Source organism: Canis lupus, chromosome 11, assembly GCF_011100685.1.
Source record: "Canis lupus familiaris isolate Mischka breed German Shepherd chromosome 11, alternate assembly UU_Cfam_GSD_1.0, whole genome shotgun sequence".
In the NCBI taxonomy this organism is placed as follows: domain Eukaryota; kingdom Metazoa; phylum Chordata; class Mammalia; order Carnivora; family Canidae; genus Canis; species Canis lupus.
In genome coordinates, this window is record NC_049232.1 from 69,939,915 (window position 1) to 69,952,975 (window position 13,061).

At 40.2% G+C, this 13,061-nt stretch overlaps 1 long non-coding RNA gene across 2 annotated transcripts in view; it reads left to right on the forward strand.

Annotated features, from left to right (window-relative positions):
• The first annotated feature begins 9,125 nt into the window (after window positions 1–9,125).
• Window positions 9,126–13,061, forward strand: part of LOC119873986 — a 151,684-nt gene continuing 147,748 nt past the window's right edge. For both annotated transcript variants that reach the window (XR_005367223.1, XR_005367222.1), the window contains exon 1: window positions 9,126–9,352. This is a non-coding gene — a long non-coding RNA (uncharacterized LOC119873986). The remainder of the gene's footprint in view (window positions 9,353–13,061) is intronic.

Genomic DNA, 13,061 nt, shown 5'->3' on the forward strand with positions numbered 1-13,061 from the left:
ACCTCCTATTCTGGTGCTTCTCAAATAACAACAGTATTTATTCATTTGGTATGAGTCCTTCGAGGGCCAGTTATGGCCCAGGCATTTGGCAAAGCCTGGGGAAGTCATGAAGAACCAGCCAGTAATCTCAACAATTTTACAATTGGTTTTCCTCTAATTCTTGCTCAAAATTAACAGGAACTCATACTGCTTTGTAGCTTATAGTGTAATTTTACATGCCATTTAAAGTACAGCCTAGTAAGATGAAAACAGAGAGGGAGGGAAGCCATAAGAGACACTTAATTCTAAGAAACAAACTGAGGGTTGCTGGAGGGGAGAGGGGCAGAGGGATGGGGTAACTGGGAGATGGGCATTAAGGAGGGCACTTGATGGAATGAGCACCGGGTATTATATGCAACGGATGAATGACTAAATTCTATCCATGAAACTAATCATACACTATATGTTAACTAAATAGAAATTAAATAAATAATTAAAAAAAAAAAAGGCTGCTAAACCATTAAGCTCCTTTTGGTCAAGTGCCAGGTAGGATAAACAACACCCGATAAAGGATTGTCATATCTTCATATCAATTCAATTGATATTGGCAGCGATGTTTATAACATTATTCCTACTCACTGGCAATGAAGTGTAGATTCTGAGAGACCTAAAGTTATACACGAGGTTAATAGAAAATGTAGAATTTAATCCTAAATAATTTGTCAACCAGCACTTTCTTATATCCATTCCTTAAACAATACTTCATCCTACTGTGCCATATATAGAGGCTAGGAAAGTGCTTTACCTAGAGTAGCAACTCAATCAGTCATCATAGAATAAATAGATTAGACATGGATTAATTTCACCTATGAAGGGGTAACACACTCACCTCCTAACATCTAACTGTCATAAAGTTTAAGACACAGCTTTCCTTGTAGACAGAGTTCCACAAGAGGCTGAGATAGGGGGCAAGAGTGAGTAGAGAGGAAACAGGGAAAGATGAAGGAATTTTACAGAAAGACCAAAGGTTTTGGGGTTAGATCAACCTGGGTTGAATCTTAGCATTGTCACTTGTTTCAGACAAGCATTTTAGCTGTCAGGTCTTATGGGTGGTTAGGAGGATTAAGGGCAATAATATACAGTGAGCATTTAGCACAGTGCGCCTTGTCTACAATAGATAATAAATGCTAGTTCATCACTCTAATGAGAACTGTAGGCACAAATACAAGGCATAGCGTAATATTTGTGTGTGTGTGTGGGGGGGGGGCTTTGAGGAGGATGAAGTATCATAGGGAGGGATGAAGTTGAAAGAGTAATATGGGACCATATCTTAAAGAGCTATTAAAGCCATTCTAAGGGTTTAGGATCTATTCTTTTGCTACAGGCAGCTTATAACCATTTGGGTCTTTTATAAACATATTGTGGGGATAGGCAGGGAAGAGCGTCTAAGTAGAAAGATGTTGGAAAGCTTCATGAAACTGGAGTACCATTTACAAAGGTACTTTCCCCCTGATTTGCCTTTAGTAACAGCTGATGGCAAAAGTGTAATGAACAAACCTGAACCACTTCACTCTGAGTTTCTTTAAGACACAAATCTTTATCCACTGCATGGCTGGAAAAGGATGTGTGTGTGTGTGTGTGTGTATGTGTGTGTGTGTGTGTGTATATATATATATATATATATATATATATATATATATATATATATATGTCTTATGATGGATTAGCCTTTTTGGACTGTGGCCACACCATAGAGGGCTTTCTAATCTATTTTGAGTTCTAATTGATTACAGCATTTGGAAAAATGTACAGCAAATTGCTCCGTTAATCAAGGTAAATCAAGCTGATGTCATAGATGCTAAATATATGCCTTTGCAGTAATACTATTTACATGGCTGGAACTAAGGCTGCTGTCAGGATTTCCACTTGACAGCTCTGCCTTCCCAGGAGGAGCTCATGGCTTATCTCTGAAAGTACTCAGTGGTCCATTTCCGAGGCTGGGTTCCCAGGTCCTTCTTTCCACATCTAAGGAAAGGGTCTTAGGAGAGGATGGGACTGCCTTCTTATGCAAAAACTCAAAGGCAGTGGGAAGGAGGCCACGCCACAAAGGCTAGGAGGACAGGGAAGGAGATATCACAGGCAGATGATTTCATGATCCAGAAGGACCCTGGCAGGCCACGTCCCTTGGCTGCTGAGGGAATTGAGGGATGGCAGAGAACTTTGCTGAGATACAGTAGATCACAGTGTGGAAGGATGTTTACAGACCATCTGGTCCTCCTGACCAAAGCCCTGCAACATGGTGACAAAAAAAGGAGTTTATCAGAGATCACACAGCAAGTTAGTTTCGGAGCAAACATTAAACATTCAGTGCTCTGACTCTTCATGCAGTGCTCTCTCTGAATAATAGAAAACATTACTATGTTCTTTTTATTCTCTTTTCCTTCTTTTTCTCATCACCTTCCCAACAATATTCATCATTATTCCTGATGCTGTGTGCCAGGCTGTGTTATAAGCGCTCAATGTTATTACAACCATGTGAGGTTAATGCTACTTTTATTCTCATTTTAAAAATGAAGAATGGAGACTAAAATAAGTGAGAAAACTTAATTGAGGAAACTCTGCTAATGAGTAGCCATTACAGGGATTCACATTTGAAAATGTCTAACTCACATGCCTGTGCACTTAATCATCTGGCTAAACATCATCAAGTTTCCATCATGCTTGTGTACCTTTTCCAGCACAATCTCTTAATACGATGCTACTATTTGTTTCATGCACAATATTTCAAAACTTCACAATGATGCCAAGAGGCAGAGATGACCACTGTCCTGCAAGATGAGGTGAAGTAATTTGTTGAAAGCTACACACCTAGAAGGTTTTAGAACCAGCCAAAGACCTCATGGATATTTCTGGGAGTTTGAGAATGAAGATAAGAGGTAGAATTAAAACTCAGCCAGGTCCCTAAATCCTGTATACTGATCTTGACCAAGTTCCTTTTCCTGTCTGGGTCCCAGTTAACATGTTTGCACCATGAAGATACTGACGCTCTTCGCGTGCTCTGCTATTCTGAGATCAACAGCAACAGTAAGAAAGCAGAGGGAGAAAGAAATCAGAGAATACACATGCATATCTTCTAAGGTTACAAAAGATGACCAAAAGAAAAGGATTTGGGGTGAAAAAGGGGGATCAGAAAATTTATCCTCAGGTCAGTTTTGGAAGGTCATCCATGGCCTGGGCGGTGCCCCATCAGGACTAGATCAAAAGTGTTGCAATCAGCTGTTTGTGTACAGATGCTGGCCTCCAGATCCCACATGGGAACATCTGTTGGGGACAACCACTTGACAAATAAGCAGGCAATTAGGTAGCAGATCCATCTGTGCCAAGGACATGGGACCACCAGCAGCGGGATGCTGCGGCAGGGGGAGGGCCATGCTGGGAAGGATGCTCTTATGTTCATATGAGAATCAGACTACTGAAGGCAGGAGAAGAAAGATAGGATCAGGGTTGGAATTCAGCAGAGAAGATCGTTTGCTTCTTGTTTTGCAACATGGCTTCATGATTCTCAGGCCTGGCTCTATATTATAATCACCTGAAGATTTTTAAACCACCTGATGCCCAGGTTATGCTCCAAAACAATTCAATCAGATTACTTTGCATAAGCAACAGTGTTCCTAAGGTTATCCCGATGTGCAGCTAGGACTGAGAAAAACATGATGTTACTTTGACCCATAGTAGATGCACAATCATTTATACAACTTCAGCCCAGTGAACCTGAGATACTGTAGTGAGTTTTGTTCCCTAGGAAGAAGTTCTGTGCTCTTTCATAGCTTCTCTTATGCTTACCCATAGGGGAAGGCCATAACTGGGAGATCTGAGTTCAAATTCTGTTGGTTAGTCAGTTCCTAACTGAGGCCAATGTCCTGAAGGCAGTCCTCTGGGAATCTTTTGCAGACAGGAATGGAGCCATGCAGGAATAGATCTCAGCCTTATTTCTTTCCTCTGAACCAAACTGGCTCTGAGTAATGCCTTTGCGATCCTGACCACATCCTCTTTTTCTACTGCCAAAAAAAAAAAAAAAAAAAAGGAGCTAGAGATAAACCATAGCTCAAGCTCCAAGACTTCAGGGAAGGTGACTCGCTTGCTGGGTCAGGGCCATATTTTAGGAAGGCTCCTTCAACTCCCTTGGGCCTTAGATTAGACTGCGTCCTTCCAGTCTTATAAAAAATGGGCTGTCAACAGCAAGTCAGAAAATATTAATGAGGTGGGCAAGAGATGCCCCCCAAAGGGGGAGGATTGCAGAAATTGCTGAGAAAACATTCAGAGGGATGATATTTCTAAAAATTTGCCCTCTACTTCTAGTGACTTTCATACAAAGTTATTGCTGATTCTCCCAACTGCATTGGAAATACTTAGATTCTATATTTGATTTCAAAAAAATTAAGCATGATTTGAATTGGAAGGGATATTAGAGATAATCTGGGCCAATCCCAGAGCTTTGTTTTTCCAAAGGAAAGTAGGGGATTTTGTTTTCCTGGCTTCCCAACATTTAATGTCCTCTTGTTAACCAGGTTCTATTTTCCTCTGGAGGGTCTATAGTAGACAGAATTGGAAGATGTCCCCTAAGACTCCTGCTCTCGCATACATTCCCCGGGTAGAGAACCAGTGGAATATAACGGTATATCACTCTTATAATCAGATTAGCATCAGTCAACTTTGAGTTGATCAAAATGGAGATTATCCTGGGTATGCCTGGTCTAACCAGGTGGGCCATGTGCCAGAATGTAAAGTGTCAGAGAGACCCTCCCGCTGACCTTGAGGATAAAGACACCTGCCATATGTGAGAGGATAGGACCATGTGGCAAGGGCTGCAAATGGCCTCTGAGAGGTGAGAGAGATCCCTGGCTAGGATCCAGCAAGCCAATAGGGACTTTGGTCGTACAACCGGAGGGAACTGAATTCTGCCAACAACCACATAATCTTGGAAGAGGACTGTGGGCCTCAGGTGACATCACAGTCCTGGCTGACACCTTGATTTCAGCGGGCTGAGGCCCTGGGCAGAGAAGGTAGTTAGGCCATGCCTAGACTTCTGACATATACAAACTATGAAATAATAAATTATGTTGGCTTAGCTGTTAGATTTGTGGTGATTGGCTATGTAGCAATAGACACTAATACAGGGTCCATTTCCTTCCTGTTGGTTATATGAATAGGACCATCTCACCTGCATCTTCAGGAATGGCATGTGTCCCAGGCTTACGCTAAGTACTGTGTTCCATCCTCCAGTCCACAGTGATTGGCTCAAGATAGGCATGTGAGCCAAATTGTGCCTATGAGAATCAGGCTTACGGCTTTGGTTGGCTTTGTTTAGGAAACAAAAGTGCTCTTTTTTCACTGAAATTGAAGCTGAGGGCATTTAGCTCTGGAGCTGATGTCAACCATATTGCCACCATGTGGAGTTTGGGAATGAAGCCAACATTGAGAAGAACAGATTTCAGCAATGGAGAAAAACAGATTTTTTAATGTATTTGAGTCCTGCCTGGATCAAGCTGAGCCTAAGAGAGAGATTACCTATGGAGGTTTCAATGGCCTGAACCTGTAACTTCCACATTTAACCTAAGATGATTTGAGACCAGGTTTTTGTCCCATGTAACACAAAATGTCCCATGTATCTGAAATGTGGGACAACTTGTGGCCAGAGAAGGAATATGTTGACCCAATCACACAGTTAACAAGTTGCAAATATGACATAAAAGAAACCAGATCTCCTGGTGCCCAGTCAAAAGGACTAACCATCGCATTATTGCTATGCTGAGTACCTCCCTGAGAACCACAAATTATTGATTTCCTGGGAAACAAATACAACAGAATGTCAACAACAACAATTATAGTTCAATAAGTGTTTATTATGGGCAAAGCTCTTTGTTATGAAGTCTATATGGTATTTAATTTTACATTTCCATAAACTTTATGAATTTTGTATCTTAATCATCTCTATTTTAAAGATGACAAAAGTGAAGCTCAGAAATGTTTACTAACGTGAGCAAGGAAGGTCACATAGCTAATAAGTGGAGGAGCCAGAATTTAATCCTTATCTGTCTGGCTCCAAAGTCTATTCTCTTAACTATTGTGTTCATTGTTGCTAGGATTAAAGAGAAACAAAACAAACCTAGGGAATGTTTCTTTATTACTTCAAATTTATTGCAAGAATTTGTCATAAAGGAGTCTTTTTTGATTAATGCAGATCTACAAAGACTGGTTTTTATTCCTCAGCCAATCAGCACTTCCATGCTTGAAGAAATTTTTAATCCCTAACACTGGATAATATTAAGTTGCACATCCCTTATCCTTTCTTTATTTTAAAGATTATACAGGAAGTATTTTTGGAAGGAATAAAAATTCAATTTGCTATGTAGGAAAAAAAAAAGTCAAACTACCAGTGGGACACTTGTATTCAAATCCCTATTCTGCCCAGAATCCCCTGTATGATCTTGAGCAAATCACCTCTCTCCATTGGCCTGTTTTCTGATCTATAAAATCAAGAAATTTATGTTAAAATGGATTAAAAAGCTTTTGTGTGTAGAAAATGTCTTCCACTATGAAGATATTTTGGTGGGACTCCAAATATTCCATAAAATTTATTGGCTAAAACAACATTTACTTCAGTCTGGATCCCTTGGTGGGGTCCTGGAATATCTCTGAGATGTTTGGGCACTGAAAAGTAACTGCGCCCAAACTATAAAAGTATGGTACATTTATCTGTTAAGATGCTTACAGCATTAAATATGGCATCTTCACTGTTTATTAAAAACACTTCATCAATGTGAAAATAGAGCTACAAAAAGGTAATTAACTTCACCTCACTAAGGAGCCAGGCATAAACACGGGTCCACCTGACACCAGTTTATTTATACACTCCAAGCCAAACTGCTTCCTACCTGACTCCTGCCCCATACCAGTTTCTTGAGTTTTAATTTTTATATATTCTTGTAAGTCATATGAAGTATTTTATGGATCAAGACAAACACCAAGTCAAAATGAGGTAAACTATTTTGGTTTCCTGAGACAACAAGGCACAACACTGCCTAATGGGATAATGGAAGAATTGGTTACCCTTAAAACAATCTTTCTTGGCTTCCTTTTTCCTTGTGCATGATAAAGGCACCTTTTCTTTTTTTAAAGAAATAAACTTCATCTTTAAAAACAATTTCAGATTTACAACAAAACGATACAAAGACAGAACAGAGAGTTCCTGTATACCCATAACCAGTGTCCCCTATTATTAACTACTTACACTTAGTGTGGTATTTTGCTGTAAATAATGAACCTATATTGATACATTATTATTAAATAAAGCCCATACTTTATTCACATTGCCTTAGTTTTTACCTAATGTCTTTATTCTGTTATAGTATCTCATCCAGGATACTATATACATTTCATCATCATGTCTTCTTAGGTTCTTCTAGGCTGTGACCATTTCTCAGACTTTCCTCATTTTTGATAACCTTGACAATTTTAATGAGAACTGGTCAAGTATCTTGTAGAATGTCCCTAAACTGGGATTTGCCTGATGCTTTTCTCATGACTAGACTGGAGTATGGGTTTTGAGGAAGTAAAATGCCATTCTTGTCACATCCCATTAAGGATAGATAGGGTCAACATGCCATATTGCTATTGGTGTTGATCTTGATTATCTGGCTCAGCTACAACAGTATCTTTTAGAACCTACCTTCCCTTCTCTATCTGGACTCTATTTGAACATTGCTTCTCTATCAAACTATCCTAGATGACTGGGATATGTGATCTTAGGCCAGGATTCTATGGCAGTCTGGTCACTAGGGGTAATTTCTGGGGCATGTAAGTAAAGAGGTTTTATGACTTTCCTGACAGTTTTTTTTCCATTGTCTCTTTTGTGGTAATACAATTAACCCAAGAGGGTACACTTTGAATCCATTGAATAGCCAATGGTTTTGAGATGGATTATATTAGTAGGTCTGTAATGATTTTTTTTTTCCTTTCCAACAGGATAAGGAATCAGGGATTGTGCATGCTGTTTGCATTTCCCACTCACACTACCAGGGAAAGCAGAGAGGCTTTTTGCCCCTTGTTGTAATACCTTACATTCACACAGGACTTTATCTTTTAAAGAGCTTTTACATATTTAATCTGCACCCTTAAATTTGTTTAATAAATACTTTTTATGTGATTGAATAAATGGATGAGCAGATATGTACATTCCCAGCTCAATGTAGCACTACAAAGTGGAAATGGTAGTTTAGATTTACATAGAACTGGGTTTGACTCTTACTGAGCTTACAGAGTTTACTGACTGGGATCTTAAGTATGAGAGGTGGTTTTTATGGGCTCTCATATTTATAGGATGGTCAAATGCATCTTGAAGTGAGGGACAGAGTTCAGTGCAACAACTCATGCAGAATAACTGACATTGAGATAATACTCAATGCTTTTGTTATGATGTAGGACTGGAACATTGAACCACAATGTTTGAGTGGAGGTAGTAAATAATGATTACAGTACCCTTTAAAATTTCACACAAATGAATCTCAAGGAGGACTATGATTATTATCATTGCCACTTGACAAAGGAGGGAACTGAGGCTCAGAGAGTTTAAGTAAGTTGCATGAGGGAGGAGGCAGTATTTGAACTCAGCTCTCTAACTCCTGAACCTGTGCAGAAAGCACTAGATTATAATCATGTGCCTTTCTTCTTTTGGGGGGGAACTGCTTTGCTAAAGTAACTGTAGTGCTCTGTTTGGGGACTGCTTTGAGTATGAAGCAGAGCCATCATTTTTAACAATTCAATCTACTATGGTCTAAAATACACCAGATCCCTTTTAGAAAGAGCAGAGAGGAACTAAAAATTCTCTTAAAATGGAGATCACTTTGTTCCTCTGAAGAAAAGCTTACTTTATAGCCATACTGTAGAAATTACTCTAGGGTTTGTTTAACTTTTTTTTTCTTCTTCTTTGTTTCTTTCTTTAAGAGAAAGAGTCATAATTGCTAAGATTTATTCAGGAAACTTTTCTCTAGAGGATTCTAAACAATTTTGCAGTGTTTCTTAACCTCCTTAGCCACCCCCTTGGGGTCTCTCCAAATTGCTGTCTCATTAAAGAAGGAGTGCCCTACCCAGGCTTTTGGGGAGAACACATTCAACTATTTCTCAGATGTATCATATATGTAGAGATGGGCGGGAGTGGGGGATCTTCAGGCATTAGATCATCTGGTTTATTCCAACACTGGGAAGTTGTTCCCAGTTGGAGATCTCAAGAGTTGTGAATGGCTGCTAACCTGAGGAACTTCACATCTGTTACTTGAGCCCAGTTCTTGAGCAGCAAGACCTACTGATGGAACAGGTATTGCTTTGGGTTTGGATTTGGGGGCTTGGGCTTTTGTTTTTTGGGAGGCTTTTTTAGATTATTCAAGTAAGTCTTCTAGGTAGGAATAAGAAAGGCACAGAGATTATCACTCTGTACACATTATTTAGACTGAATTATGCTGATTTTATGATCTGGTGCTTGAGTGGGTGTTGGCACCTTGTGCTCACTCTCTGTTCCTAGCCAGTGGGGGAGAAGGGAGTTGAAGAAGGAAGAAAAAGTAGGAGAAATGTGGAAAGACAGAAGAGCGTCCCCCTCTGTCCTTTCTGCCTTTGTAACCAGCATCACCCCCATCTATCTCCTAGCATAGCTCTCATTTCTTCCCCTGCACTTCCAGGGTGACTGAGGATTTAATCTCCTCAGACAGTGGTAGAATTGGTTGTACTTTCTATTTTATTGCATTTGCAGTGGGTGTACAACATGTCTTCATTAACTCTCCATGACATTCAGAATAGCTTGGGATAAAAAAGACACTCAATCAAAAAGGAAAAACAGTCCCCCACCCTCCCATCTTCAATCCCAAGTATCCCCCAGGGCACGTATTAATTACTGAAGATGAATGCTGGACCTTCATTCTCAGCAGGGGCTTTTAAATCGTATTGCTCTGTCAGGTTAGAAGGTGGTGCTTCATCTTACAAAATGGTAAAGGAGTCTCAACTTCTTGTGGAAGTAGCAGCTAATATTGGCTTCCGTTACTGAGTGCCTACAAGGTGCCTAGTGTTATTAAAGTCTCTTTATGAATTAGCTCCCATAATCCACACCCTGCAAGACACATTATCATCCCCATTTGCTGGATGGGGAAACTGATTCCAAACACCATGCTATTTTAAGTACAATAGGTGGCTCCCCATGGTTCAAAACAGAGGGAGATCTGTAATTCTTCAAAGTGATTTGTGTCCAGGAAGGCACTATCATTGTATCTCTCCGTTGTTGTACCTCTCATTGAGAGCCAACTTATGGCTCTCAGATGCCAGCTTATACATCAACCTTCCAGAGAAGGTTTCCTAGCTCCAGACAAGATGGAACTGTATTGTATTGTATTGTTTTGTTTTTATCAAGTAGGGATGTTATGGATGTCCACCGAGGAGGCAATGTTCATGGCGTTGACTTAACCTTTAACTGTTGTGTTGCCAAAGTACCTTCTGTTGCCAAACTACTCCTCTTTTTTCTCTTCCTTGTCTCACCTTACCTGAGCAATCATCAACATTCCATAGCTGAGGCTAAAGAGATACTGAGTCCAGGAGTGCTACACTTATATTTTTTAAAGATTTATTTATTTGAAAGAGAGACAAGTAGGAGAAGGGGCAGAGGGAGAGAAATTCTTTTCCACTGAATCTGGTGCCTCACCTGGAGCTCAATCCCAAGACCCTGAGATCACGACCTGAGCTGAAATTAAGAAGCCAGACACTCAACAGAAGAGCCATCCAGATGCCTCCAGAAGGGTAACACTTATAAATACGTGTTCTTGGGAACACTAGTCTCAGTGTTTGCTTTCAGAATAACACTTTCTGAAAAAATCCTAAATATTCTCCCCTTCCCTATCTCCACTCATTACTTCAAGAAACATGTACTTGAAGATTCTGAGATGTCCTATAGAAAAAAAAAGAAGCAAATAAAGCAGAAAGAAAACAAAACACAAAGAAACATTTACTTTTGTTTGATCAGTCTGTCCTTTTTCCTATTTAAATTTTTAAGTGTCTCCTTCTCTTCCCACCCCCTCCCAACTCTGGAAACATCTATTCACATCCTTTGGAACTATGGTTTTCTAGAGAATATCTTAGGAATCTCCATGCCAAGGACAATCCAAAGGGTTATCATCATAAACTTCAAATAAAATGAGGATTTCACTGATTGTGCAGATATATGTATACTTTCTCTCTTCTGAAATCCTACGTTGCTTTAACTTCATTGCTCTTATGGCTTATAGCTTAAAGAAGATATGGCAATAGACAAGTATGTAAAGATGAGATGGAGATGAGCAATGTGTCCTACCTTATTCTTTTTTCCCTTGTAACTGATTACAGTTCCCCCTGTTCCCTCATTACAAATGAGTATGTGTTCATTTGTTTTTTTTTTTACTGAATTTATATAAAATTCAAACTTCAACCAATGCAGAATCAATATGCTCTACCTCAGATTGCACTAGTATCTAATTCTCATTCCCTCCCAACAGTGTAAACTCTTTTAATGGGTACATAGCCTGCTGCCTGGAACATTGTAGGTCCTCAGGAGACTTGAGCTGAATAGGTGAATGCGTTCTGTTTTTATTGATTTTATTCACTCATCCAGGAGTTCCTTGTGGACAGAGAGCCCAGGCTTACCTATGCTCCTCCACACCTAACAGGTGTATAGCAGACACTCGGTAAACTTTTGCTTGCTGCAACCACATGCCCTCTAGGATTATTTCCTGAACATACTTTGAAGGAAGGTCTCTACAGCTAAAGCCAGGCATGCTTGTGTTTGTATTTCCATTCTGTCATGAACTTGTTATTGAGTTTAATTAAGAAGCTTGGTATCTGTGCCTATAAATGGGGCCAATACTATCTGCTTGATAGAGGGGCTGTTTGGCTCACATGTGGAGATGTAGGTAAATGTGCTTTGTAAATGCTAGAGGATTTATTTATTTATTTTTTTGCTCATGCAAAAAGCACACGGTGGGTAATACATACATGTGTAGGAAACTACCACTGTTCTAACAGGGATGCCAGACAAAAGGTCCTATGATTAACTACTGTTGACTTACAATGTTATGCACAGCTTTGGAAAAGGGGAAGTCAAGAGTACATTGTCAAGTATGTTGTCTCCTGTCTAGCATGTGCTAGAGCACATGTGCTAGAGCACATGTGCTAGATCTGAGCTAGAGCACAGATCCCTCCCTCCTCATAATGTCTGGAAGATTTCGAAAGTTCAGGAAAGGGAGGTCACCTGACCAGAGTCACACGGGCAATAGGGGTCAGAGCCAGGATTACAACTATGGCTTAGACCAAATGGCCCCATCCATCACAATTCCTGCCTAATGCATCTGTTCTCATCTACTCTGGACTGAAGGGAAAGGATGAGAATATCTTTACCATAATAAACCCTCTTTTGTGGGGTACTAGTGAAGGATGCTCAGGGTCTGAGCTGGGTCTTTTGTTCCAAAGAGCAAAGATAATTCAATCATGGCTGCTATGGAAGTGGCGACCCATGAAACCTGGCTGGCTGGTTGTAATTAATCACTGCAAGGCAGCAGAGAAGGAGCCCAGGCTGTTAGAACACCCAGGAGGCTGTGGTTGCAGGGTTCCAACAACTGACATTTGCAACTCAGTGTCTCCACAGGAGACTGGAACTTTGGAAACTCCAGAACTCAGCAAAGATTCTGAGGGCTGGGAGCCTTGTCCTTTTGGACACCTTACCCCAATGAGCTCTCCAAGCCCCTGACATTTGGGGGATTGTCAGTGCTTTGGGCTGCCAGAGAAAGGCCCTATCTCAGAAGCCAAAGTCATCAACAGAAAGGGAATTAAATGAGCAGGTTTTTCAGAGACTGGAAGAGAAACTGTTTCGAAAATCTGTTTTGACTTTTGCAGACACTGCCTTTCCCTCTGGCCCCATAATTGAGTGGGGCTGGCGATACTTATTCATCTTTTTAGTCTATGACTGAGTCACCCCCTCCTTCTCATCAAAATGTTATGAGTATGCAGAGGAAAGG